Source organism: Dipteris shenzhenensis, chromosome 20 (genome assembly GCF_047967505.1).
Source record: "Dipteris shenzhenensis isolate YYH24624 ecotype China chromosome 20, Dip_SZ_1.0, whole genome shotgun sequence".
Taxonomy (NCBI): Eukaryota; Viridiplantae; Streptophyta; class Polypodiopsida; order Gleicheniales; family Dipteridaceae; genus Dipteris; species Dipteris shenzhenensis.
This window is the reverse complement of record NC_141615.1, coordinates 29,328,648-29,335,960: the sequence shown is the minus strand read 5'-3', so window position 1 is coordinate 29,335,960 and position 7,313 is coordinate 29,328,648. Positions and strand designations below refer to the sequence as shown.

The 7,313-nt window shown below is 37.4% G+C and overlaps 1 pseudogene; it reads right to left on the bottom strand.

Moving 5' to 3' along the window:
- Positions 1-5,472: 5,472 nt before the first annotated feature.
- LOC147889504 (uncharacterized) lies at positions 5,473-6,142 on the bottom strand (annotated as a pseudogene).
- Positions 6,143-7,313: the final 1,171 nt, after the last annotated feature.

Below are 7,313 nucleotides of genomic sequence, written 5' to 3'. Positions count from 1 at the left end.
GTTTCATGATCATGTCCCTTGTAAACATACTTGTAAACATATTTAATGGCAGATATAGTTGAGCAAACTTCAATCCAATATCGTTGGGCTTTGGAAAAGTGAAAGGATATGTTTATGTCATAGAGTTCCAAAAATGTGTCCTTCCACATTCTCGCATCTTGATAATTCTAGATAGTGTGCAAAAGCTCAAGAATGTGAACGACTATGATAAAGTTGTTTGTGCAAAGATTCCTTGCCATGATAGATACCCATTGCTATATGAGACATTTTGAAGACTTCTATCTATGGGCCTTGTAGAATATTTAATCCAAAATCAAGTTGCATGCAAAATGGAAAATGTTCAAAGTGATATCCTAAGTCTTCTCTAGAATCCACAATTGTTGATTCATATGGGTATCCACTTTATAGACGTTCAAACAATGGAATAACCTTGTAGATAATGTTGGATTGTATGGCATAGAGTTCAATTTTTACAATGTCATCCATAAGAGTTTTTTGTTTTTGAGTAAAAACATGTGCTAGCAGATCAGAACGATCATTAGGCATTTTTCCAAACAACAATTCACGTTTGATTTTTGGCCATTGAGGGTTGCAAGTGAATGTGATGAACAAATCTAGTTTTCCAGCATATCTCACTATAGCCATGGCATCCTGATATAATTGATGCATTTGTCTTGGTCCACCAATAAAAGATGAAGGCAACACTATTCGCTGCCCTATAGTGCTTCCAATGATAGGAAGACAACTATCCACTTTGGATATTATGTCTTGAAGTCCTCTATACATTTCAACTCTCAGTTTATGTTGATTATTACGAATCCAATTTAATCTACATTGCTCAATGCAAGCATATGCATCAACGATATATTGTTGTAGCAATCTTCCTCCTAATAATAGACCTTCACAGTCATTCTGATGAACTTGGAACCTTGCAGAATAGAATTGCATTTGGGATACATTATTTCCTGCATGTGAATTTTTTGAACTATTTGATCTATTTAGAACCAATTCTGGGTAATACCCATCATCTCCATAAGGGAATAAAAGAGCATAATGTAGGGCCATGTAAGAGGGGTGTGAATTTGACACATGATGCAAAACATTGTCATTTGTTCAAAGCACATTATCACGATGGTTTGTTGTTTAATCATTTTCTCCAATCGTAAGGATGGCTATTTCACTGCTTGTTGGAAGATTATATTGATGATTACCTCTTTTTGCCAAGAGTACAAGCTACAAGGATTCAATAGGCTCTTCCTCCAAAACATCCCTCAATTGGTGGAAAACACAAACATATGGATTTACTTCATGCATCATGCAATGCCTCCAATATCAGAGGGTCCAATGTTGGGATCAAGGCCATTCTATTTTGCAATTCATGATCGGAACATATATGTACATTTGTGCAAATTTTGGATTCTGAAATTAGGATTGATGTTCATTTGTATTTATTGTTGGAATCAATGATCCAATAAATGATACAATGATCCATCTATCTTGAAAGTGTATACTCCTCCATTCCCAGAAACACTTTCATCAATCTTGGCTCCCAACAATGAGAAAGCTTGAATGCTATTGTAAGCTCTAATCCGAGTTCTGAATTCTTGGCTTGTTCTATCATTACCACACGATAGTGTCCACAATGAAGTTGGAGGCCTTTAAACTCTAGGCAAGATTGCTTTGCCATTATCCATGAATTATTTAATATGTTTCTTGCATTTCCAGAACTTAGCTCCACAAAATGAGCATATTAAATTCATTCCACCAAGATCGTTGCGATCTTTGACATTTTTCAAAGGTTCAAATGAAAGATGCGATTGTCCCATGGATTCATTTGTGCTCATTTCATCTCTTAAATGAGTTTCTTCAATGTGGTGGTCTTCAATCATTCTACAAAAGCTCTCATGTATGTTTCTACTTTGCAAATTGCCTTGAAAGTTGTTTATCTAATTTCAAAAAAAGATTGTTTAAAGTAAGGATTGAAATAGTCTCATTTAACTCTAAAAATATACCTAGTGTTTATATGAATCAGGCTCTAAATATATGACTAATGATTCATAATAAATTTTGATCATGTGAAATGGGTATCAAAAAATGAAGACCTATTAAATATATATATATATATTAAATAAATATAAATATATATTTATATTTATATCCAAAACTGAATACAGACCTCATCATGCATATTAGTGATCATGTTGTAGCTTTCATACATATCGTTGAAATGTCTTGAACATTGTCTAGCTCCACTTTGGGCTCTTATATTAGGCATTTGTTTGTATTGATATAACTCTCTATGTCTTTTGTTCTTTAAATTTTGTTCCATGGATTTTTTTCTGTGTGATAGAAAATTTTATTTTATTAAAAAGTTTCGTATATTTCCATAAAAATTTGAAATTACTATTAATATTAATATTATATATATAACACATAATAATGAATATCAAACCCAATATTCAATTTGGAATGATTTTGTTTTAAATTTGTATGTTTCTATCCATACATTGGCTAATTAAACTTTGCATTTACCTTTGAGTTTATGTAAACTAATTAAATTAAGCTATTTTAAAATTGAATATCACAGACAATTCTCATATTAGAAATAGTTCTTGATCACATCATCAATTTTCAAGTGTAGTAGAATATTCTTTGGGGTACATAAATGATGTATTGGTATGTTTTATTGTTGAAAACCATCTAAAGGGACATATTTCTACCCATTGTAGAAGTGAAGCTTTCTCTTAGGCAAGAAAATGCAAAATAAGTTCAGTGCCTCTACCATGCTTGGATTACCCCAACCATCAAATGTGCATTTTTTGTCAATCCAATTCAATACACCAAGTTGATCTATGGCCATAATTGTACCTATGTATGGACCCACATTGTAGTTCCACTAAACTTTGTCAACATCAAATATCAATCGTCCTTTGATGCAATTAAAACGTAGATGTGCACATTCGTTCACCAAGTAACTTAGTTTAAAGAAATAGCTATCCTTGCACCAAGAAATGATGAGGTGGATGTTATAAACAATGAAACGATGTCTAGAATGCCAGGGCAAACACATGTTTACCTTAGTGTTGATTCTCTTCTTGATAATGAATCAATGTCGTCTAGAATGCCAGGGCAAACACATGTTTACCTTAGTGTTGATTCTCTTCTTGATAATGAATCAATGTCTAGCAATAGCCTATATTCCATTGAGTTTCTCAATTCATTGAATTTGGAAGGTGGAATTCCCCCTCACAAATTATCTCTAAAGGAAAATGTTCCAAGAATGCTTTTGTGAGACCTCACTCCCTCTTCAAAATTATGCAATGGTACATAGCTTTTGTGCAAGGCTTTCCACCATATAGTTATCAAGGTTGAAATCATCACAAGTGCTCATGTTGGTGAAAGGGTATTTCTTCCACAAATTTCACTCTCTCCAACTATTGGAGATTTGCCATTCACTATGCAAAGGAGGCAATTTCCAATCAAACTCACTTTTGCAATGACTATAAATAAATCTCAACGCCAAACAATAAAGCAGCTGGGACTTTACTTAAACACACTAGTATCTCACATGGTCAACTATATGTTGCTCTATCTAGAGTAGCACTCCAGATAACATCAAAGCAATTATTGCACAAGAAGATATAGCATTATTTGAAAGGGAATGCAGAGATAATGAAACAATTGAAATAGTCTACAAAGAAGTTTTATTACATAATTAAAGATTTGAAAATGATTTAATTGCTTTATGTTATGAAATTGCAATGCCTTAATACAATTTAACTATTTTCATTGTTAATTTATCAAATTTTTATTTAGGCATCAATGGGTCTAGAAGAAATAGTTCCATTTTCTCCTATTGATAAAATTCAAAATATTGGAAAAAAAAGGCAATTGCATCATCATCAAGTGGAGGCATTGATGGGACAATACAATTGTTTGTTGATCTCCATGAAGAGGATACAAATGACTACCAAAATATACCTCCTCAAATTTTGAACAAGGGAAAACGTGGAACAACCTCTGCTAGAAAAACAAGAAAAAGAAAGAAGACATCATTAACAAAAAGATTGAATCCAATTTGCAATATGAATCAAATAATAGAAAGCTCCTCTATGAATACAATTACAAATGTCATGAAAGAATTGCAATCAAAGATCTTAAAAGGGCATCATATTATATTGAATTCAATAGCAGAAAAAACCACGATTGACTTGGATCTTCAAAAGGAACAACAAATAAAATTGTTGGGATTTACAAACGATCAATTGCAAGAAGCTTATGCTTATGCTTATGCATAAGCATAAGCATAAGCTCATGCTTATGCTCATGCGGAAATAGAGAAGGAGCTTATGCGGAATGAGAGAAGGAGCTTATGCGGAAAAAGAGAATGAGAGAAGCATATGCTTCTCTCATTCTCTATTTCCGCATAAGCTCTTGCGGAAACTTACGCATAAGCTCATGCTCATGAATGAGCATAAGCATGAGCTTATGCTTATGCTTATGCATAAGCATAAGCATAAGCTCATGCTTATGCTCATGCGAAAATAGAGAAGGAGCTTATGCGGAATGAGAGAAGGAGCTTATGCGGAAAAAGAGAATGAGAGAAGCATATGCTTCTCTCATTCTCTATTTCCGCATAAGCTCTTGCGGAAACTTACGCATAAGCTCATGCTCATGAATGAGCATAAGCATGAGCTTATGCTTATGCTTATGCATAAGCATAAGCATAAGCTCATGCTTATGCTCATGCGGAAATAGAGAAGGAGCTTATGCGGAATGAGAGAAGGAGCTTATGCGGAAAAGAGAATGAGAGAAGCATAAGCTTCTCTCATTCGAAAAATCATGGGGCAGGCACTCAGATTATCCTCCCAACCAATTCTCGGTGGTAGAAAACTCTCAGAACAACAGTCCTACGTGAAAGCTCTAGCTTGCATATTCCACCAAGCTTGCATATTCCACCAAGCCCCAATTCCCTAGATGGATCTAGTATGCCACATGTCTTCATTCTAAGGTACCTCTTAAATGCATCTTTACTACCCCTCTCTTGGGATATCAATTTATTCACTTGCCCCTAGGCACATTTTCACACTTAATGCATTTAAGACCCATAGCCTTATACCCATCTAGTCAGTACCTTGTCACCCTCATCAAGGACCTTGACATTAACCCCTTTGACCATTTACATGAAGCCCAATAAATATAATACAAACATTGATCCTTTATAAAGGAAAATGTCGACTGACACCCTTCCAAGGTCATGTTGCCTCAACTTGAGCATAACATTCCTTCCCACATTAGGCATTAGCATCCTCAATGATAAAGTCTGGGAACACTCTCCGTAACTGGTATACGGATTCCGAGGTAGCTTTTGATAGAGGTAAACCATGCCATGCAACCAACACCGTGGGTATCTTCCGATTGCGTACTTGCATTGTTCCTCAGTCCAGGATTCTTGTTGGTTTGCATCCTGCATTATTCTCTATCTCCTGAAACAAAACAACACCCTCGATTAGTAGCAAACTTCATCTGGAAGCTCACTACACAGCCCCTCCCAATGATGGTCTTAAAACTGATATCGGTATGCAAGTCCCGAGAGAGGTTTGCAGACCAGGCCACGGTTGCATGTGGGTCAGTGAAAAGAAGCGGCAAGGTAGGCTCAACAGTCAAAGTAATGGGCTTTTCATGTGTTAAGCCAAATCCTTCAAGCTGCACATGGAAGAATCCTGATCTGGAGCCAATACCGGGAAGCTCTTTCACCTTGGTGTCACTGTTGGCTCGAAAGCCAGCAGATCGTTCCCATTCACGACTATGGCATCGCCTTTGAGGATCATGAGCTCCAGGGGTGGGTCGAAACCACCCCTGGATTGAAAGAAGCGTTCACTGAAGCTTTCACCAGATCAATGGGAGTGACGGTCTTCTTCATGGCATGAAGCAAGCCGTGGTCCAGCGCTCCTTCTCGCTCGAACTTGACCTCGCCACGATATGCCACCATGGTGCCGCTCTCCATCCATATGTGCGACAGCGGAAGTCCCTGACTCCCCGGGCTACCCAGGTTGATGTGTAAGAACCGATCGTTCTCTACTTGAAATCCCTGTTGCGGCGCCGGACCGGAGGTTGCTGGAGCGACCAATTGTTGCGCCATGGCTTGCTTGGTCGAGAGTGATGATTGAGGGGTGATCGAGACGAAGCAACCCAGGTGATGATTTATAATCATTGGAAAGGAGGTGGAGCAAGGCCGCAGCCGTAATTGGAGAAGGGTATCCGGATTGCAACAGTAAAGTCTCCCACTTTCTCTCTGCCTCGCACTTAGGAGCAGTCAGCGTTGTGATTTCACGTTCTGTTAACGTATAGACTCTCTCAGGAGCACTCAGCCTCAGCAGTAGCACATAGCCTCGCCAGGGAATGACTCCCTCAGACGTAAGTTCCACGTGCTATTAATGTACTCCCAGGAGCAGTCAGCCTCTTGCTCTCTGCCTCCACTTAGTCACGTACCGTTAGTTTCGCGTTCTCATATCACAATCCTTCACGTGGTGATTGGCATTATAGAATCTCATAGTTAAAGCTGTCAATGTGGCTTTTGAGAGAGAGTGCTATCCATTCTTTCACATGGTGATTTGATATTTCTTCTATTGCCTTCTCATATCACAATCCTTCACATGGTGATTCTCAACATAGAATCTCATGGTGCAAGCTGTCAATGTGGGCTTTTGAGAGACAGCACTATTCATTCTTTCACATGGTGATTGATATTTCTTCTATTGCCTTCTCATATCACAATCCTTCACATGGTGATTGATATTTCTTCTATTGCCTTCTCATATCACAATCCTTCACATGGTGATTGGCAACATATAAAATCTCATAGTGAAAGCTGTCAATGTGTACTTTTGAGAGAGAGTGCTATTCATTCTTTCACATGGTAACTGAATCTCATAGTGAAAGTTGTCAATGTGCTGCTTTTGACAGAGAGTGCTATTTGGCCCTACAACGGGCCTATGGAATGGGTGTGGTTTTTGTGTAGATGATAGTTTTTCTTTGGGAAAAGCCTTGCTGATGATGATACATAAGGTGTTTCTAAACCACCATTGAGGTTGCTTCCAAGCTCAAGGTGTCCACCTTTGATTTGCTAGCTTAAGTTTTTAAGGGGGAAGATAACCACTTTTTCATACTATTAAATGGGTAATTTTACCTAGTTCCCTGAGGATTCTCTCTTTGATGTCTTCTGACCTAGAATCACATATATTCCTATGCACACAATTATATGGTTCGATTGAAAATTGGAGATAAATAATTCCTTGCTTTCTTGGCTATCC